A 22,757-nucleotide genomic window follows, 5' to 3' on the forward strand; every position below is an offset into this window, starting at 1 on the left:
ATAAAAATGAGATGAACAACTTGTAAAAGAAATCAAATGCAAATACTCAATAATCTCAAAGATATCGGAATACAAAGTCTCAAGGCGTTTTGGTGGCTCGGTGAAAAACTTCCAGAAAAGAACAAAACGAGAATAAAAGATAAGATGTCCTCGCAGAGACTTAACAAAATGCATATATAGTAGTCCAACATGGAAAGCCCTAAAACTTAAAAGGACAAGGTAAATAGTCAGTTTGGGAATTCCCTGAAGCGTGTGAGACCAAACATCTTTCTTCCTGACATGTGCGTTCGAGTCCGTGCGCGTCGAGTGGAATGCAATGTCAGCTTAGCTCGGCCTAGGTGGCTCGAGTGAAGACAGCTGGAGTGTGTGGCGAGTGAGAGTGGCTCGATCAGATGGCTGGAGTGTGTGGCGAGTGAGAGTGGCTTGATCAGATAGCTGGAGTGTGTGGCGAGTGAGAGTGGCTCGGTCAGATAGCTGGAGTGCGTGGCTCGAACGGACGCTGGGGTGCGTGGCTCGATCGAATGCGCTTCCAACGTCTCCTAAATACCTGAAATACTCCGAAATGCACAATGTATGCAAAGATGATGCAAGAACTACCTAAAAATGCAAAGTGTATAGAAAAGACTAGATAATGATGTAAAACAATCAGTTATCCTAGCTAAATGCATGATAAATATATGCTAAGGAGAGACAAAATATAGACATATCAACTCCCCCAAACTTATTCTTTGCTTGCTCTCAAGCAAACGATCAAGAACAAAGTATGGACAAGAGGTGTTAAGATGGGGTCTCAGAACCTAAAACATGCTGAATAGAGTAGTTAGAATCAAGGTCCTTGTTTTTAGTTCTATGATGCATGGTGAAGGAACTTTATTTCTTTAATCTACACATGCAATCCTATCAATCATTCCCTTTAACATTCATTAACAGAGAACCGTGAATCAAACTATGCAGTGCCGTTGAACTCATTTGGCTAGGGTAAAAGGTCAGAGACAAAGATGGTCTCCTTCTCAGGTGGTTTTATCAATACAGATGATGTTCATATATTTTACCTTGTTTTCCCTTCGTTTATTCACATCTTTTTCATCTTTTGCTATCCATTTAGGCCATTATTGTGTAGCTTTAGGACTAATCATGCATTAGAGTATAGTTGCATTGCATTTGCATCTTTTCATGCATAAACAGGTGATTTTGGAGCTTAAGGAGCATGGAAGCAATGCTGAAGAGAAGTGACAGCAATCATGAGGAGAAAGCAAGAGAGAGTTAAGGCTGAAGCAACAAGGTCCATAGTCCAACTCGACTGCTTACTCGACCAGACACTCGACCGTGTGCTGAGGAGGACTCGACCGAGTGGAGGAAGCAGAAGAAAAGCCAACTCGACCAGCCACTCGACCGAGCATAGGGTCGAGTTGACCGAGCTGTTGACTATTTTGTCTTTTAGTATTTTTAGGGCTTCCCACCTCCTCTCCTATATAAAGCCTTGTACCTGCAGCCACCAAGGAGTCCAGCTTTTTAGAATAGTCAGAAACCTAGTTTTTACCCTTTTGGGAATTATTCTTTTTGCACTTTTATTTTTCTTAGATCTTGTACTCTTTTAAGAGAGAAAACATAAGATTCTTGGATTTTGTTGGTTTCATAACTTTCAAGATATTAAGAATTCGTGTTTGATTCCTTCTTGAATATTAAAGATCTTTGTTTTATCTTTCATTTGATGCAAGTTTCAGTATTTTCTTAGTTTATGACTTTGATGTTCATCATGTGTTCTTGTGAGTAGTAGCGTAGGATCTTGAGGATGGGTTAGGCTGGGCTGTGTTTGAGGTTTGTTTGCTTTGGTCAAGCTTGATTGTGGTAGAATCTCTTCTAGGCTAGATGTTCTTAATGCTGATCCTATAACTGAGAGGGTAGGGTTTGATTTCAAGCATCTTAGCATCACACCAACGTTTAAGAAGCATAAATAAGGCTAGATCTAGAGCTTACCATTAGGCTTGCTAAGAGATTAGAGGTCTTGTTTGGTATGAGACATATTGCTTAATGCCTGCTTGTGTAGATTCTTTACTTTGTGAGAACAAGTCTAGAGATGCATAGATTTGATTGTTTCTTGCCATGAGAGTGGATTAAACTTGTCTTAGAAATATATGTCTAGAGATTAGCTCAAAGTTTGCTTGAGATTTGTTGACCAAGTTAGATGACCTCATTCATTAGTCCAGCCCATGAATCCCTCCTCAAGGCCTTCCTTGTTTATTGATTTTTAAGTCTTAATCCTGCTGTTTGATCGTTGTTTGATTCGCTTGTGTATTGCTCTGTTTTTCTTGTATTGCTCTGTTTCACGGATTTATCCAGCTCGACCCTGAACTCGATCTACACTCGATCGAGTGCTTGCTCGAGTTCATCCCCAGAATTCTTGTTTATGATTTGTAGTTATTCTGTCTTATCTCTAGTCTCATTCTATTTGCATTTCTGTTGCATTTACTTATTGTCCTGTTCATTATTGTCTTGCATTAGTTCATTAGTATAGTTTCTATTTCTGTTCTAGCTTCATATTAGTTATAATCATTCTGTTCCATTTGCATTTAGCATCTAGTTCTAGTAGCTTTACTTTCTGCTCTTTACATTTCATTAATAGGATTGTTAGTGACAAACATCCTTTGCATATTTGGCTTAACTTAGGCTCATTTACACATCTTGACTGTTCACAACTCTCAAATTGGATTGACACCTTTTATACTGCAACTGCATAAGGGGAATTGAAACACCTTACCATCCATTCATTTCATATCTCACCATTGCATACATCCATCAATCCATATCACACCCACAAACAAAGCTTGTTTCAATTTGGCGCCGTTGTCCATTTGAGAGTGTTTCTGTGATATTTAGGATCATTATTAGTCTAAGATTAAGTTCGTTTATACACTTGTGAAGTTGCTGAACTCAAATCTTCTTTTGCTTGGCTGTCTTGAGTTTCAGGTACCACTCGACCACCCACTCGAGCACCACTCGACGGAGTAGTGATCGAGCACTTGATCGAGTCAGACAGCGTGTCTAAATAGACACCAGTTCCCAGTCGACTCGACCACTCACTCGAGCCTGCGCTCGACCGTGCACCTGTTCGAGTCAGTACATCAGTTTGTTGATGCACACAAGGTCCAAGGGGAAAGACAATCTTCAAAGGCCTATTGACAACATCCACAGACTGCAAAAGGGTTTGAGACATAAGCAAAGAAGAGTAGTTTAAGAACAGCAAGTAGATCAAGTGGTAATGGAACAACAAGATCCAGTTCCAAGACCAAGGAACATTGGTGCTGGAGATGCACCCAATACCCACAACCAGATAGCTGGCATTGTGCCTCCCACAGTACCAAACAACACTTTTGAGATCAAGAGTGGATTGATCTCCATGATCCAAGCCAACAAATTCCATGGATTGCCAATGGAGGATCCCCTAGACCACCTTGATGAATTTGATAGAATTTGTGGTCTTACCAAGATCAATGGAGTGAGTGAGGATGGATTCAAGTTGAGGCTCTTCCCATTCTCACTTGGAGATAAGGCTCACCTTTGGGAGAAGACTCTTCCTACTGGAGCAATAACCACATGGGATGCTTGCAAGAAGGCTTTCTTGGCAAAATTCTTCTCAAATGCAAGGACTGATAGATTGAGGAATGAAATTTCTGGGTTTGCTCAAAGAAACAATGAGAGCTTTTGTGAAGCTTGGGAGAGGTTCAAAGGATTTCAGACTCAGTGTCCTCACCATGGCTTCAGCAATGAGTCACTCCTAAGCACCTTGTATAGAGGAGTGCTTCCCAAGATCAGGATGCTTCTTGACACAGCCTCTAATGGCAACTTCCTCAACAAGAATGTGGAAGAAGGATGAGAATTAGTTGAGAACCTTGCTCAGTCAGATGGCAATTACAATGAGGACTATGACAGAACCATAAGGTCCACCTCCACTGACCAAGATGACAAGCTCACTAGGGAGGAAGTCCCTAAGGTATCCTTTGTAAATATGCTTTAATTTCTTAGTAGTTTTGATGTGTTTTCTTTTATGTTTGTGTTGGGCAGCCCTTTTAATGGAAGTGTAGATGGGTATGGAGAAATTTGGACTTAGGGAAGGAGAAACGCAAGCCCACTCGACCAGCCCACGAGAGGTACTCGACCGAGTTGGCAAAGAAGTAAGGCCCATTCGACTCTCATTCCTCTCGAAAGATCGAGTGGAGGGAAGAAAAAAAAGAAAAATTTGAATTTTCAAAATTTGGTCAAGGGAGCTCGACCACGTGCTGGTCAAGTGTGGGGTCGAGTGGCAGCAAAAAGCAAGTCAAAGATTCTCATTTCAAATTTGAATGGTATGGACGCTCCACCCTTGTCTCCTTGTCCCCTTAGCTTCTTTAAATAGAGCTTGCACGATCCTATACCTCTCACACTCTCTCATTTGCTCAAAACAACTAGATTCAAGTTTTAAAATCTCTCTCAAAGTTCATCTTTTGCTCAAGCTTAGTTCTTTCAAGTTTTTGGGTCACTAACCTATTAACTTTGAGCTTTGAGTCTATTCCCTTCAGTTCTGTTCGAAAATGTCTTTAAGAATGACCAGGAAATCTCAACAAGCGGCTGCAACCTCCATGGAACATCATGATGATCGCCTACAATCAAGAGGAGAATCTGGAAGAACCACTCGACGCCCCACTCGATCAAGCACTCGACCGAGTGGTGGTCCGAGTGGTCGGTCGAGCCAGGTGCCGCATCCAAGGAGTGATTCAGTTGAGAAAGATCCTGAGAGGACTGAAAGTGAGGAAGAAAGGGAGCCAACCCTTAATGAGTTCATGAGGAGGCACAAGGCCAAAGGGAAGAGGCCAGCAGTTGAGGTTGAACAAGAGGAGATTGAAAGTGAGAGTGAGGAAGAAGATGAAGAAGAAGAGCTAGAGGATGATGGAGAAGCAGAATCTTGTGGGTTGACTAAGAGGCAGTTGTATGAAGCTTTCATGAGAATGGAGTTCTTGGGGACTAGATATCCTCACAAGGAAACCATGGAGAAGCTAGCCATTGATGAAGATGTGGAGTTTCTTTTTGAGAAGAGTAACTTAACCAAGTTGATGGGGCTTTGCATGGAGGGCTACAAAGAAGAAAGTTGTGAGTTTCTAGTCACTGTCAAGCTGCATACATATGCAAGGAAGAATGCTGAGGCTGGAGCTGGTCACATTTCCTTCACAATCAAGGGGAAGAAGCATGAGCTTTCAATGAAGAAGATAGCCAATGTGTTTGGTTTTGAAGTTGGGAGTAATAGAAGCTTGATGATACCAAGAGAGGAGCTCTATTCAGTTTGGGAAACCATTGGGGACAACAAACTCTACTCATCCTCCAATTCCAAGAGTTCAAGGATAAGGAGCCCAGTCCTAAGATACTTCCACAAAGCTCTTGCCAACACCTTCTTTGCTAGGAAGGAAACTGGGAATATCAATGAGGGTGAGCTTAAGATGATTGACATGGCTCTCAATGGGATCATCCTCAAGGCAAGAGATGGAACCATCATTCTTGGGAGCACTGTGGAGACTGATCTTGCAATGGTGCTCATAGACCACATGGTATATTTGAGAAGTTGGGTAGGCAAGTTGGAGAACAAAGGCTCAAGAGGAGCACTAACCATTGGAGGCATCATTACTCCAATTCTACCAGCTGCCAAGATCCCACTTAGAGGAGAGAGGGTCTCACCAAGATGGATTGACTCAAGCTACCTCACCTCTACTCTCATCTTAGCCAAGGAGATGCATCAAGGAAATCACATCTTCAATTTTGAGCTTCCAACAGTTGGAAAGAAGCAACTCATCTTGCCTAACCAAGAGCTCACCACCATTCAAGAAGGAGCCAACATTGACTTTTGGCCAGCTGATGAGTACTTGTTTGATGGGACAGTTCAACCTAGAGTTGAAGAAGCTGAAAATGCACAAATGGCTGATGGGGAGGAGCAGTTTTACTTTGAGGATTATGAGCCCAACCCAAGGGATAGTAGAGGAGTGAGGGAGAATAGCAAGAGGTTGACACTTTTGCAAAAGTGGAGCAAGTGGCATGGGAAGAGGTTTGATAAGCTGAAGAAGAAAGTGACAAACATAGCTAAGTCTATCAAGGGCTTAAAGAAGGAGATTGCTGAGTTGAAGAGTGGGAATTCTTCACCTACACCATCAAGCCCTTTGAGGAGAAGTAGCTCAACTAGAGCACTTTCAAGAGTTGCAAACCCTGTGGAACCAGCTAGAGCTTCAATGTACGAGCCAAAACAGAGGAAGAGGAGTTCAAGTAGCCGAGAACAACAATTTTCGAGGCACTCGACCGGGTCACTCGAGCACCCACTCGACCGAGCACCCCCGACGTACTCGACCGAGTTCCAGCCCAGATCACCATATGGCTTTCCACCTCCAGCTGCTTATCCAGGCTATCCAGGTTACCCTCCCATCCCACCCCAATACTTCATGGATCCAGCACTCTACCAGCAGTTCTACAAGCAGAAAGCTCAGAATTTTGACATCCACGGTCCAGCTCGACCCCCCCCACTCGAGCACGCACTCGACCGAGTGCAGGTCGATCGCCGTCGTTGAGCTACCCCAATCTCTATCTCCAAGTGATCAACAAGACCCCAACTACACATTTGACAGTATGCAAGAGGATGTGGACAACTTCTTCTCCAATCCTTGAGGTACCACTATCACCTTCCCTTGTAAATATCATTGCATTTGAAATTGTGTTTTGTTTTTGATCTTGAATACTCTTACAAATTTCTTTCACATTTAAGTTTGGGGGAGGGTTTGAGATAGCATTTGACATTGTGTTTTGTGTTCTTATTTCAAATTTTTAGCATCCTCATATTAGTATTTGCATAGCATCTAAGGCATAGAAAAACCCTAAAAATTTGAATTTTTTTTGCAAAAATCTTTATAAAAAAGGAGTGTTCATGTAGTTTGCATTGCATATTAGGATCTTGTTTAGCATGTTTCATGTAGGATTGTATAATATTTGCATTAGGGATCTATGATGAGTTTTTCCTTATTAGCTTGCTTAATTCACTAGACTAGGATCAATGCCCAAGTTAATTGTACTTTGATGCTAGTTGAGTAGTTAGAAGCATAAGATTGAACCAAGCCTTGAATTCCTACATTGTATTTGGTCTAAATTGAAGCATGTTGTGATTTGACACCATTTCCTACTTATAAGAACCTAATATTGAATTTCAGTTATCAATGTGTGCATTGCTTTAAACTCATGGATACCATATACATATTTTGGATCATCTTTCTCCTTTTTACCACTCTTGTTGATCCAAGTAGCTGATCATTAAGAATCAGTTTCCCTACCCTTAACCAATCCTTCTTTCAAGCCATGTTTATTCTTGTGTGTGTGAGGCCTATTTTTGGGATTGAGCTTGGTAGAAAGTGTTAGGTTTGAACTGACAAGAGTAAAGCCTTGTGTAGTTCTAGTTTGCATTTTTCAAACTAGATAGGACTAGGTGGTTCACTTGTTGGGTTTGGGACTTGGCTGTTTTGAAAAGAAAAGAGGAAAAAGAGAAAGAAAAAGGGTAGAGTCTTTAAGAGGAGATTGAGTTTAAGCAAAGTCTAGTGAAAGGATGGGAAGTAAAAATTGTTGAAGATGGTTATAGTTATAGAAAAGAAAAGAAAGAAAAGAAAAGTCTAGCAAAATGCTTGTATGTCTTAAGAATAAGAAGAAAAGAGAACCATAGCAAATAAGTAAGAATTCCCCATCCCACTAGAAAGATCAAATAAGAAACCTCTCCTAAGACTTGAAAACCAAAAGAGAAAAGGGTGAAAGAGAAAAGAAGAAGTTAAAGGGTAGTACTAGGATCATTTGGGTTTAAATTGATAGGATAAACACTTTGGGTGCCTTTGGGTAGACAAGGTTTTGTTCTTGTATGTGTCTAAGTGTTCTTACCTTTAGCATTCTTCTAAAGCTCAATCCATTTTTATGAGAGAACCTTGATATTGATAAGCCCCACTCTAAAGAGACCATCATTGTCTCAAAACCTTTATCTCCAAGCCAAATGAGTTTTAATCATTGCATAGAATTGGTTCATGTTCTTGATTAATGAATGTTAAAGAAAATGGTTAATTTGAATGCATGTGGATATCTAAGGCTCAAATCAGTAAAGGTTGTGATATGCTTGTCTAAAATCTTTAAGTATAGCTCATTCAACTTGCATCATAGTACTAGTAACTTGGACATTAATTCTAGATGGTCTATTTGCAAGCTTTAGGAGCTGAGATCCCACTTTCAAACTTCACCTACCTTCTTATGTCTTGATTATTTGCTTGAGGGCAAGCAAAGACTAAGTTTGGGGGTGTTGATGTTCATATATTTTACCTTGTTTTCCCTTAGTTTATTTACATCTTTTGCATCTTTTGCTATCCATTTAGGCCATTATTGTGTAGCTTTAGGACTAATCATGCATTAGAGTATAGTTGCATTGCATTTGCATCTTTTCATGCATAAACAAGTGATTTTGGAGCTTAAGGAGCATGGAAGCAATGCTGAGGAGAAGTGAAGCAATCATGAGGAGAAAGCAAGAGAGAGTTAAGGCTGAAGCAACAAGGTTTAGAGTCCAACTCGACTGCTCACTCGACTAGACACTCGACCGTGTGCTGAGGAGTACTCGACCGAGTGGAGGAAGCAGAAGAAAAGCCAACTCGACCAGCCACTCGACCGAGCACAGGGTCGAGTTGACCGAGCCGTTGACTATTTTGTCTTTTAGTATTTTTAGGGCTTCCACCTCCTCTCCTATATAAAGCCATGTACCTGCAGCCACCAAAGAGTCCAGCTTTTTAGAATACTCAGAAACCTAGTTTTTACCCTTTTGGGAATTATTCCTTTTGCACTTTTATTTTTCTTAGATCTTGTACTCTTTTAAGAGAGAAAACATAAGATTCTTGGATTTTGTTGGTGTCATAACTTTCAAGATATTAAGAATTCATGTTTGATTCCTTCTTGAATATTAAAGATCTTTGTTTTATCTTTAATTTGATGCAACTTTTAGTATTTTTTGGGTTTATGACTTTGATGTTCATCATGTGTTCTTGTGAGTAGTAGCTTAGGATCTTGAGGATGGGTTAGGCTGGGCTGTGTTTGAGGTTTGTTTGCTTTGGTCAAGCTTGATTGTGGTAGAATCTCTTCTAGGCTAGATGTTCTTAATGCTGATCCTATAAATGAGAGGGTAGGGTTTGATTTCAAGCATCTTAGTATCACACCAATGTTTAAGAAGCATAGATAAGGCTAGATCTAGAGCTTACCATTAGGCTTGCTAAGAGATTAGAGGTCTTGTTTGGTATGAGACATATTGCTTAATGCCTGCTTGTGTAGATTCTTTACTTTGTGAGAACAAGTCTAGAGATGCATAGGTTTGATTGTTTCTTGCCATGAGAGTGGATTAAACTTGTCTTAGAAATATATGTCTAGAGATTAGCTCAAAGTTTGCTTGAGATTTGTTGACCAAGTTAGATGACCTCATTCATTAGTCCAGCCCATGAATCCCTCCTCAAGGCCTTCCTTGTTTATTGATTTTTAAGTCTTAATCCTGCTGTTTGATCGTTGTTTGATTTGCTTGTGTATTGCTCTGTTTTTCTTGTATTGCTCTGTTTCACGGATTTATCCAGCTCGACCCTGCACTCGATCTACACTCGATCGAGTGCTTGCTCGAGTTCATCCCCATAATTCTTGTTTATGATTTGTAGTTGTTCTGTCTCATCTCTAGTCTCATTCTATTTGCATTTCTGTTGCATTTACTTATTGTCCTGTTCATTATTGTCTTGCATTAGTTCATTAGTATAGTTTCTATTTCTCTTCTAGCTTCATATTAGTTATAATCATTCTGTTCCATTTGCATTTAGCATCTAGTTCTAGTAGCTTTACTTTCTGCTCTTTACATTTCATTAATAGGATTGTTAGTGACAAACATCCTTTGCATATTTGGCTTAACTTAGGCTCATTTACACATCTTGATTGTTCACAACTCTCAGATTGGATTGACACCTGTTATACTGCAACTGCATAAGGGGAATTGAAACACCTTACCATCCATTCATTTCATATCTCACCATTGCATACATCCATCAATCCATATCACACCCACAAACAAAGCTTGCTTCAACAGAACAAGGTTCTCTCACGAAAAGGAGTTGAGCTTAAGAGAAGGCTAAAGGTTGAAACCAACTGACACATACCATAGCAGCGCCCTGTCTATCCAAAGAACATTCCAAACCGAAGTTTGTCCTATCTCTACCCTTTATCAGAAACATCATCTCAAACCCATTCTTTCATTCTTTACACTTGGTCTTAGGAGGAGTTCACTTCTTATCATTCTAGCGCATTGGGAAATCTTTATTATCAGCAAGGTTCTTTTTCTTTTCTTTCAAGGACTCTAGACATCTTAACCATTTTACTTTCTTTTCTTTGTCTAATCTTTTTGTTTTATGCCCAGAACCAATAACTCATTATTTTGCTCAACCCAAATCCTTTACTAGACTTTTAAACTTTGAAAACACATCTCCCTCCTAAAGACTTTCTACCCTTTGCTTTTCTTTTTACTCTTCACTTTTCTGCACAAATCCATACCCAATACCTAAAATCGAGTTCTCACCTAGTCCTACTAGTCCGAATAACGCGAACTAGAACTACACAGGATCCTACTCTTGTCGGTTAGAAACTAACACTTTCTAACAAGCTCAACTCGGAAAAAGGCCTGACACTTAAGAATACAATTGGCTTGAAAGAACGGTTGGTTAAGGGTGCGGGGAACTGTTCCAAAGATGGGAATCAGCTACTTGGATTGACAAGGGTGGTAAAAATGTGAAAGACAATCCAAGTATGTGTATGGTATCTATGAGTTCAACTTTAATGCATAACTGGATAATTGCAAGTCAGGATTAGGTTCAGGTAGATAGAGAATGATATCAATTCAAAACATGCTTCAATCTTAAATTTTCAAGTTCAATCAACAAGCATCAAAGAACTAATAACAAGGGTCTTGATCCTATCCTATTGAATCCAACATGCTAACAAGGTTACAATCATCATCAACCCCTATGCTAAATGCATCAACCCTATATGAATAAACCTAGACGCAGTCCTAATATGCAAGTGCAAACTACATGAACATTCTGTTTTTGTGGAAGTTTTCGATTTTTTTTTTCATTTTTTTTGGTTTTTCTATGCAAGTAGATGGATGCAAAAACTAAAACATGATATAATGCAAAAATTTGAAATAAGAATCACAAAACACAACATCAGATACATCATCTCAAACCCTCCCCCAAACTTAAATTACACAGTCTCCTGTGTAAGAAAAATTTGCAGAAGGATTTGAGAATCACAAGAAAAACAATGCATGAATGAAATGGTATATACAAGGGGAAGGTAGGAGTACCTCAGTAGTAGAAGAAGGAGTCTGTGCTCACCCAAGGTGGAGCATGATACTGACTCTGTCCTTCGCCATTTTTGGGATCCGCGGGTGTGACCTCATATGGTTGGTCGACTTGCTGCTCAACCGCTTGCATGTTCTGATACACGTTCGGCTGCTCGTCACACTGCATGCCATCGACTCTGGACTCGCCATGGTCCGACACCAACACAACAACCTCGGTAGGCTGATAATCACCTTGTTGTTCCATCTGTTGCTCAACCCCGTGCATAGCCTGATGATCACCCTGAGCTTCAACGCTCAACCTTAACCTCATGCTCGTCTCGAGCTGCAGAACGACGCACTGATCAATGACTAGAGGAGGCTCTGGAACCCCGCAAACCGCGTCTCCGTCTCTCCCTAGACTCGTGTGACGAGTGGAGTGAAGGAGCGGGTGAAGGCTGACGCTCTCGAGGCACATATGAAGATTGACGTGCTGGAGAGGAAATCGGAGAAGGTGTTCGCTCTAGGGTCGCGGAAGCACATCCTGGCATTGGTCTGGTGTCCTCGGGATAGACCTAGGGATGGCGGTTGTGGAAGTCGAGCAGCTAAACTTACGCATGAATTTCTTGACAGTCTTGGTGAAGCTGCTGAGCGCCTTGTCTCTGGCCTTCCCCCATCGCTGAAGCTGGTTGAGGCGTTGATGAGCTGCTCTGACCCCCTTAGCCATTATTGGGTCTGAGTACTCCTCGAAGTAGAACTGCTCTGGGCGGTACTCCATGGTGTCTTCCTCCATTGGCTCGGCTCCTGCTTCTGCAACATCTACATGTTCCTCCTCAGCTTCAGAATTGTATAGGGTATCCGCGGGAGGGATGAACTCGATATGCTCACCCCCTAAGATTGTAGTCAACTTGACGCAAGGGAGGAGTAATCTCGAGGGACCGACCGCAGGATGCACAAACTTGTAGAGTGTGTAGCAGTTGCAGGTTGCTGATGTCGAGCCAACGTGGTGGGAACGACTCAGAGTGTAGGGGTACGCGAGCAGCCTCAAGGAACCAAGTCACTACGCCTCCCATGCACATTACTCCGGGAGTGTGGTTGCTGCTGAGCCTCGAGACCCAATTCCTGTATGACATCATGTAGTTGATAAGGTAGAGCGAGACTGAAGAGTTAGATATGTCACCTTGCAGTACGGTGCAATCCATGGCAGTGAATGAGCGTCCCTTAAGCACCAGGTAAATCATCTCAAGCTCGCCGTTCGTCATGTATCCCTTAATCTCTTTGGCGTAAAATGCATTGGAAACCGCCTTCTGGAAGTAACGCAATACTGGACTTTGCAGGTTCAGCGCTTTTGTCTTTGATGAAGTGAATGTGGGTGTGCTCCCAGTCGTTGCCCAGAATGCGGATATCTCATTCCGATCAAACTGCGGCATAGTCCCCGTTCCGCTGAGAAATCCAAACATCTCTTTGACGGTTCTGAAGGTGAGAGTGTAGAACTGGCCGTGAACATGAAATGTAATGTAGCCCAGACCTCCATCAGACATCATTCCCTGCTCATCCGCATACAGGTGCATCTCCAGAGTACAGAGGAACAGAATTGTCTCCTCCCTGTATCCATGCTTGGGTGTGTTCATGATTCTCCCCAGATGGCACCGCCTAAACAGATACTGAACATCCTCCGCAATCCCGAGTTGCTGCATCGTCTCAACATGGGGATATCTTGTTCCATCGAACACCAACTGCTAGAACAGCTCGTAGTACTCCTTGGGAGTTAGCTTCGTCTCAGCGCTCTTCCGTGTGACCGAATTTCTGGGAGCTTGTTCTAAGCGCAACGCAGGTTCCTCCTGTTCGTAATCACTCCCTTCCTCCTTTGAGTTTGAAGCTCTTGCCGGTCGCTTCCTGCGACTCTTGCTCTTAGAGAGGGGTTTGTCTGGTCTGCTTGACCCCGCTGCCTGTGATGAACCCCCAACAACCTCGTCAACCATGTTCTTCATTTTCAGGAAACGCTTGGCCATGGACTCAGGTGATGAGCGTTCTCCACCAACACAACCATATGCCTCTCGAATCTCATGTATAAGCTTAGAACTTTTTTTGTTTCTCTGAGACATGGTAAACTCAAAGCTAAAAATTTATATGTTAGTGAGCAAATATGAGACTTAAAACTTGAGAATACAAAGAGAGTGTAACTCTATTGAGTTGCAGGTGGTGTCGTGTGAGAGTGACGGCAGTGGCTCGAACAAATTCTCACGCAGATGGATCGGACAAGAATGACTCGGATGAGACCAGACGGCAGCGGCGGCACGGGGGTGGAGGGATGAGAATGGCTCAGACAAGAATGGCTTAGAAGAGAATGGCTTGATCAAGGTGTGCAACAGTAGCTTGAGAGAGGCGGTTGGTGGGTGTCTCAATTGGTTCTCCTCAGAGCAGTTCATGGTCGAGTCGCGCATGTGGGACGTAGACGACGACGAGGGCTCGAGCGGGAAATGCGGAAATGGATCGATCGGCTTTGTGCAGATGGCTCGAGCGGATTTTGAAAGTGGCTCGAACGGTGTCATTGAGATGAGCGTGATGCTGCGGTAGCTTGAAGCATAGCTCGAATGGGTGTTGAAACGGCAAGAAAAGCTTGGCTCGAACGAGGGTAGCGGATGATGGCTCGAACAAAAGTTGAGCGTGTCTCGCGCGTGTGGCTCGGTCGGGTCTTGTCGGACTCGGTGGAGAATGGCTCGATGGACGCGGTGGAAACTGGCTCGATGGAACGGGTTGGACGGTCGGCGGTTCGAGTCGACTTGAGTTGTATCAAGCGGTGGTGCTCGCAGAGACGACTCGATCGAATACGAACGGTGGATGGCTCGAGAGTGGCGGAGTGACACGGCTCGAGTGAGACTCGTGGAGGGTTGAGCGGAACAGTTGGACGGTCCACAACGACGGCGGCTCGACCGGGAGTGGCTCGATTGGCTTTGGTGGTGGTCGAAGGGTCGAAGCGAAGACGACTGTGAAAGGAATGGCTTGATCGGCGGTCAGATAGTAGGTTGTCTCGGACTGGGCAAAGGAGAGAGAGTGAAGTTGATAGCAAATGGTTGGTGGGTGGGGAGAATGAAGGGAGGGGGGGGGGTTTAATTATAGAGAGGGTGTGCTCGAGTGAAGAGAGGAAAGAAAGCGGGGGGTAGTGGAGTGATGGGGTGGTGGAGTGGGGTGAGGTGACAGAAAGTTTATATGTCTGATTAGGGGAAGCAAGAGAGGTGGGAGGTGAGGTGATGAGAGCGTTGAATTCTTTCTTTCGAAACTTTTTTATTTTTTTTTCCAAGAAATCAAATGTTTTCACCTCACCCTCCTTTTCACTCTGCTTTTTTCTGTATCCTCTATCTCCGTTGCTTATTCTCCCTTCTATAGATTCCTAAACACAAGAAAACCAAAAACAAAAATTAAAAACACAAGGATCCTAAAAACTATTTACAGTGATACCTTTGGGACTTCCTCCCAACTGGGCTTGTTTTAAGTCCCTAGCTTGACTTTTCAGCTCTTTATGCTTTTGGGGATTCAAGGAGAAGCACAGAAGACCCCTCTGGTTGGACTTGATCAGCTAAATATTTCTTGACTCTCTGACCATTTACAGTGATTTCGCTACCATCCTTGTTCAGAAGAGTGATAGCTCCGAATGGCAGAACTTCCTTGACGTCAAAAGATCCAGATCACCTAGACTTAAGCTTTCCAGGAAATAACTGAAGTTTGGAGTTAAAAAGAAAAACCTGATCCCCAGCCTTGAGCTCCTTGACAACAATTTTCTTATCATGAAAATTCTTTGTTCTTTCCTTGTAAATCTTTGAACTCTCATAGGCATCAAGTCTGATTTCTTCCAACTCATGTAGATCAAGGGTCCTCTTGGCCTGGGCTGTATCAATATCCAAGTTCAGCAACTTGATAGCCGAAAGCGCCTTGTACTCAACCTCCACAGGGAGATGACATGCTTTACCATATACCAACTGGAATGGTGTTCTGCCTATGGGCGTTTTGAAACCCGTCCTGTACGTCCAGAGAGTCTCATCCAACTTGACAGACCAATCTTTCTTCAAAACCCCAACAATCCTTGATAAGATATCCTTGATCTGCTTATTCGAGACTTCAACCTGTCCGCTGGTCTAAGGGTGATACACAGTGGATACCTTGTGCTTGACCCCATACTTTCTCAGCATACTCTCAAACACCTTGTTGATGAAGTGAGTTCCACCATCACTGATCACCACTCTGGGTATCCCATACCTTGGGAAAATTATTCTTTTGAACAGCTTCAGAACAACCTTGTGATCATTGGTAGGACTCGCAATGGCTTCGACCCACTTGGAAACGTAATCAACTGCTATCAGAATGTAGACATTACCATTAGATGGAGGGTTGAAGGTCCCATGAAGTCTATACCCTAAACATCAAATATTTCTACTTCCAGGATCGGATTCTAGGGCATCTCATTCCTCCTTGTGATGTTGCCCATCCTTTGACAAACATCACACTTGGTGATGAAACTGTGAGTGTCTTTGAACAAGGTAGGCCACCAGAGACCCGCTTGTAGAACCTTCTGAGTTGTCTTGAATGTGGCGAAGTGACCTCCATAGGTGGAGTCGTGACAGTACTGAAGCACTCCCTGCACTTCCCCTTCTGCTATGCATCTCCTGAATAGACCGTCAGAACCTCTTTTGTACAGATAGGGTTCATCCTAGAAGTAGTGGTTGACCTCCCTGAAAAACTTTTTCTTCCTGTAAGGATCCATGTCATCCGGAACTTCTCCACAAACCTTGAAATTCACGACATCTGCATACCATTGTGCAATCTCAGAAGTGATTGCCATGCATCTGATTATGAAGTTCTCAACCCCTGTGTCATGCATCCGCTCACAAACCTGGGCGACCAGAAGTTATTCCTCAGGCATTGAATCATCTATGGGAACAACATCTTGAATCCTCATTCTAGACAAATGATCTGCAACTCCGTTTTCTATGCCTTTCTTGTCAACTATCTCCATGTCAAACTCTTGATGAAGCAGGATCCATCTCAACAGTCTCGGTTTGGTATCCTTCTTCGAGTAGATGTGTCTCAGAGCAGCATGATCGGTATACACAATGACCTTCGAACCCACAAGATAACTCCTGAATTTTTCGAATGCAAACACAACTGCTAGGAGTTCCTTCTCTGTGGTAGCATACCTTCCCTGAGTCTCGTCCAAGGTGCAACTCGTGTAGTAGATGACATGAAGCTTCTTGTCAATACGCTGTCCCAGAACTGCTCCAACTGCGAAGTCTGAAGCATCACACATGATCTCAAACGGATGATCCCAATTTGGAGCTTGTACTATGGGTACCGAAACCAAAGCCTCCTTGATCTTGCTGAAGGCTTTCAGACATGCTGCATCGAATTCGAATTCAACCTCCTTGCACAACAACCTGGTTAATGGTCTTGCAATTTTTTAGAAGTCTTTGATGAATCTCCTGTAAAACCCAGCATGTCCTAGAAAACTCCTGATGTCCTTCACTGTCTTAGGCGGTTGAAGTTGAACCATGACCTCAATCTTAGCTTTGTCAACCTCAATTCCTTTCTAAGAAATCTTGTGTCCTAGAACGATCCCTTCTTCAACCATAAAGTGGCACTTCTCCCAGTTCAGCACCAGGTTCGTCTCCTCACATCGCGTTAATACCCTGCATAGATTCAACAAACAGGAGGAGAAAGTGGAACCGTATACAGAGAAGTCATCCATAAACACTTCCACTGACTCCTCAATCAAATCCGAGAAAATTGATGTCATGCACCTTTGAAAGTTGGCAGGAACATTGCACAAACCAAATGACATGCGTCTGTAGGCAAAAGTGCCATAGGGACAAGTAAAGGTTGTCTTTTCCTGATCATTTGGGTGGATAGAGATTTGGTAGAATCCACTATACCCATCAAGGAAACAGTAATAAGGATGACTAGCTAGTCTCTCCAACATTTGATCAATGAAAGACAGAGGAAAATGATCTTTCCTAGAAACAACATTCAACTTCCTATAATCGATGCACATCCTATGTCCTGTTATTGTCCTAGTTAGGATTAACTCATTTTTTTTCGTTTTTAACTTAGGTACACAGTGCACTGGAGATACCCAAGTACTATCAGAGATAGGATAGATAACTTCATCGTCAAGCAGTTTTAGGATTTCCTTCTTGACTACCTCTTTCAGATTAGGGTTCAATCCTCTTTGGGGTTCAATACTAGCATAAGACTCATTTTCAAGATTGATCCTATGCGTGCAAAGACTAGGTGAGATTCCCTTGATATCATCTAAAGAATAACCTATAGCTCTTCTATACTTCTTAAGCTCAGTTACAAGCAACTTCAATTCATCATCACTCAACCTAGCATTCACAATGACAGGATAAGTAGAATTAGTTCCCAGGAAAACGTACCTGAGTCCAGAAGGGAGAGTTTTGAGTTCTACCTTTGGAGCTTTCAGTTCCAACCAGTCGTCAGCATGGGAGTCAGGAGCGGTCACGGTCGAGTGTGGTTCGAGCGGTGTTTTGAGTCGAGTCTTGACGTTGGTCGAGTGGAAGGTTTCACGTTCTGAACTCTCTGTCTCAACTACACATACCTCCCCTGCGTCAGATAGCTGCTCGAACTCCTCTGATTCGTCCGTTTCTCTATGGGAGTCTAGCATATTCTTGTAACAAGTGGTCTCTTCATGCTGGAACCCTTCATCTCCATCCTTGGTTAAAGCAGTCTTGAGATGATCCTCCTCAGCTAATTCCTCCAACAACTCATCAGCCAACTTATCCATCTCTTCAATGTAGAAGACTTGTCCTCCTATTGTTGGCTTCTTCAAAGTATCCTTGATGTCAAACTTCATAATGAATTCGTTGTCCAGATTAAGATCAATCTTGCCATTTCTGACATCAATGATGGCTCCAGCAGTCGCTAGGAACGGTCTTCCTAAGATCAGCGGATCTTCTGGTTCTTCATCCATCTCCAGAACCACAAAGTCGGTTGGCACTTCCACGTCTCTGATCCTGATAGGCAAGTCCTCTGAAATACCATGTGGAAGTCTCACTGATCTATCTACAAGGATGAGGGAGATGTTGCAACCTTTAAACCTTGTGAAACCAAACCTCTTAGCCACAGAGAATGGCATCAGATTAACTGAGGCGCCAAGATCACATAAACACCTATAAAAAGACATAGGTCTAAGGGAGCAAGGTAGAGTGAATGATCCCGGATCTTTGAGCTTCTTGGGTACAATCTTCTTCTGGATGATTGCACTGCACTCAAGACTTAGTACCACCATGCCTTGAACTTTTTTTTTATCTCTCCATCACTAAATCCTTGAGGAATTTCTGGTAGTGAGGAACAAGTGCGAATGCATCCAGCAATGGCATCCTCAACTCAATCTCCTTGACTTGTTTTTCGAATAAGGCTTTGTACTTCTCAGTAAGCTGCTTCTTGAACCTCACTAGGAATGGTAGAGGAGGATTGTACGGTGGAGGGATGAACCTCGCAGGTCTGTCATCAGAAACAACAAGCTCCTTAACAGCTTCAGGTTCGGACTGCTTCACTGGTTCAACTGGATCCTTGACTGTTTCGGCTGGGTTCTTCATCTGAGTGTCATCCTGAACAAAATCCTCCCCATCTAATTCCTCACTGTCCGTAGTGATGTCTGGAACTCCCTCTCTGGGAGGCAATGTTTTCCCACTTCTCAGCGTAATTGCATTTGCAAACTCATTGGGGTTCTGAACAGCTTTCCCTTGGAATTGGCCAGACTTTGGTGCAGAAGTAGAAGCAGATTGGCTTTCCATATACCTTATCTTTGAATTCAGAGCTTCAAATTTGACGTTCAGATCATTGTAAGAACATTTCATCCTCTGACTAAGGTCAGCAAACTTCTTAGCAGCATCCATAGAACTGCTAGCTTGACTCTGAAGAAGTTGTTGCATCATTTGCTTTATTTCTTGATCTGGGGCAGGAGTAGGCTAAACTGGTTGAGGGCGGAATCCTGGTGGTGGTCCTGAGGGAGCTTGGTAACCCTGCTGGAACTGTTGCTTTGGAGCGAATCTCGGATTGTAAGGCACAAATGGTTTTTGTTGACCTTGCTGTTGCTGTTAAGGCGGGTACACCTGATCTTGTGGATTAGCAACGTTGTTACTTTGGTAAGACAGATTGGGGTTCGTCTTGTAGGGGTTGTAACCTTTGTTGTATCCACCCTGTTTCTGGACATAGCTAATCTCCTTTGTCTGCTCACCCTCCCCATCTGGAACTTGGAAAGGGTCATCCTCAGATACGAAGTGGACGCGCCTTTGCTTGCTTAGCAAGATACGGTCAAGCTTCTCATTGACATTTTTGAGGTCTTTCTTGTACTTCTCTTCAGACCCAGCGTCGCCGCGAACTGTGCGGTCATAGTCCTCATTGTAGTTACCATCAGACTGAGCGAGATTCTCCACCAGTTGCCATCCTTCCTCAACGTCTTTGTTTAGGAAATTACCGTTAGAAGCAGTGTCAAGTAGCATACGTATCTTTGGTAGTACACCACGGTAGAGAGTGCTCAGCAGTGACTCGTTGCTGAAACCATGGTGTGGACACTGGCTGTGGTAACCCTTGAAACGCTCCCAGGCTTCACAGAATGATTCTGAGCTCTTCTGAGTAAAGTTAGAAATCTCATTCCTGAGACGTGCTGTTCTGGAGTTGGAGAAGAACTTGGCCAAGAATGCTTTCTTGCAACCATTCCAGGTGGTGACTGATCCCTTGGGAAGGTTTTTCTACCATTGATGAGCTTTGTCTCCCATGGAGAATGGGAAGAGGCGCAACTTGTAACCATCCTCACTCATGCTGTTGATCTTGGTGAGACTGCACAGACGGTCGTACTCGTCCAAGTGGTCGAGTGGATCCTCCGTAGGCAACCCGTGAAAATTGTTTCCTTGGATCATGGAGATCAGACCACTTTTGTTTTCGAAGTTGTTGTTCTGCACGGCAGAAGGGACGATTCCAGCACGCTGAATATGAGTATTTGGTGTATCCCCAGCACCAATGTTTTGCGGTCCCGGATGTGGTCCATTCGGTTGTTCCATAGTGACTGGTGCGGGATGATCAGTGAGTTGACGAGCTTGTCGTGGTCGTTGCAACCGATTGATTTCGTCGATAACAGGAAGGAGATTATGATGCCCTCTTGATCTGGTGTGCATGAAAGGTTGCAATCAACAAGTACCTGAGATGCAAAACAAACAAGCAGACAACCAAAGCAAGTCAGTACCCATAATGATAAGTGTAACAGAACTTAACCTTGCAAAACTTGAAATCTTAAATGTAGCAAAACGAATCCCAAATGGCAACGGCGCCAAATTGATACTAGGATTTTTGTGTCTCCTAGTAGGTCTCAATTAACCTTATGTGTTGTACTACTTAAGGTGTCAATCCAAATGGGATGTTGCTAACAATTAAGATGCAATCAAGAAATCACAAGTCAAGCCAATTCAAAGAGAGTGTTTGTCTAACAATCCTAGAGTGGTCAAAATGCAAAACGGAAATGAGTCACAGAACTAGAAACGAGAATGCATGACAAGAAGCGAAAATGAATAAGTGAAACCGAAAACGAGTTCCAGCATGAACTAAAAAGCAAGAAACAAAACAGTCTCAGGAATGTAATAAAAACCAGAAAGAAAGAGGTCCTAAGGATGGGAGTAATTGATGTCGGTGGAGTACCCTAGTCTATAGAGTGTTTAACATGCCACAAGCAAACCATCCCTAAACAATGAACATCACTTCTTAGCTAATCCAATCTCTTGGCATAAGCTACTCAAACTCAACCACTTCCAAACCTAGCTCTCGGTAGAGAAACATGATCAAGCATGGAATGAAAAACAAGTTCATTCACGTCAACAAACATCCTAGACAACTAATCTCTTAGGCAAGGAACGTAAGTCTCTGGCACTAGTTGGTCAGCCATTTCATCGAACACCGTTTGGGTGCGGAAATGTCTAAAACCTAGTTCCAATTGATCAGAGAAAAACTAATATTTTTAACTTTAGTCCAGAAGGGAATCATACGATCAAAGCTTAAACAATCTACATCCTAAGATCCTCCACCTAATCTATCCCATCCTCAAGAACTACCACACTACTCAGATCCGAAAATCATCATCAAGGATGCAAACACAGAAAACATTGAAACAAGCATTATTAGGTAGATAAAAATGAGATGAACAACTTGTAAAGAAATCAAATGCCAATACTCAATAATCTCAAAGATATCGGAATACAAAGTCTCAAGGCGTTTTGGTGGCTTGGTGAAAAACTTCCGGAAAAGAACAAAACGAGAATAAAAGATAAGATGTCCTCGCAGAGACTTAAAAAAATGTATATATAGTAGTCAAACATGGAAAGCCCTAAAACTTAAAACGACAAGGTAAATAGTCGATTTGGGAATTCCCTGAAGCGTGTGAGACCAAACGTCTTTCTTCCTGACATGTGCGATCGAGTCTGTGTGCGTTGAGTTGAATGCAATGTCAGCGTGGCTCGACCTAGGTGGCTCGAGTGAAGACAGCTGGAGTGCGTGGCGAGTGAGAATGGCTCGATCAGATGGCTGGAGTGCGTGGCGAGTGAGAGTGGCTCGATCAGATAGCTGGAGTGTGTGGCGAGTGAGAGTGGCTCGGTCAGATAGTTGGAGTGCGTTGGTTGAACGGACGCTGGGGTGCGTGGCTCGATCGGATGCGCTTCCAACGCCTCCTAAATACCTGAAATACTCTGAAATGCACAATGTATGCAAGGATGATGCAAGAACTACCTAAACATGCAAAGTGTATAGAAAGGACTAGAAAATGATGTAAAACAATTAGTTATCCTAGCTAAATGCGTGATAAATATATGCTAAGGAGAGACAAAATATAGACATATCATGTGCATTCTCAGTCTGAGATGGAAGATTAAACTCTACCAAAATACAAAAAGAATTAGGCAATAGACATGACAAGAGAGTAAATGGTTGTCATCCAAAGATCTTAAAAACTGAATGGCAATGGTCTCTCCTTTATGATCATAAATAGGACTAAAACTAATAATTCTTCTATCACTACAAGAAAACAGGACATTTACGACTACGATTGGCAACTAAACACGTAGTCGCCAAATTTAGTGACTACATACCGACTGCGTAACCACAAATTGAGAATTACTCATTATTAGTCGTAAGTTAGTCGTTTCTTACTGACTGAATTGAGTAGTTGGTTCAGTAGTCGTTAATTAGCGACGGCTTTACGACTGAAAGACAAGAAAGTAATATTGTCACCTAAGAGTAGCTAATTTGGCGACTACATGGGGACTACTGCGGCGAGTCGGTAATTTGGCGACTAACATACGACCACATCTGTTAG

At 42.8% G+C, this 22,757-nt stretch overlaps 2 non-coding genes across 2 annotated transcripts; one reads left to right on the forward strand and one right to left on the reverse strand.

Annotated features, from left to right (window-relative positions):
* Positions 1-3,652: 3,652 nt before the first annotated feature.
* On the reverse strand, positions 3,653-3,759 carry LOC147924559 (small nucleolar RNA R71). The gene has a single exon (XR_015587884.1). It is a non-coding gene; the product is annotated as a small nucleolar RNA R71 (small nucleolar RNA).
* Positions 3,760-19,957: 16,198 nt separating this feature from the next.
* Positions 19,958-20,064, forward strand: LOC147924560 (small nucleolar RNA R71). Its single transcript, XR_015587849.1, has one exon. It is a non-coding gene; the product is annotated as a small nucleolar RNA R71 (small nucleolar RNA).
* The last annotated feature ends 2,693 nt before the right edge of the window (positions 20,065-22,757 follow it).

The sequence above is a fragment of the Camelina sativa genome, chromosome 17 (genome assembly GCF_030686135.1).
Source record: "Camelina sativa cultivar CO46 ecotype springtype chromosome 17, ASM3068613v1".
In the NCBI taxonomy this organism is placed as follows: Eukaryota; Viridiplantae; Streptophyta; class Magnoliopsida; order Brassicales; family Brassicaceae; genus Camelina; species Camelina sativa.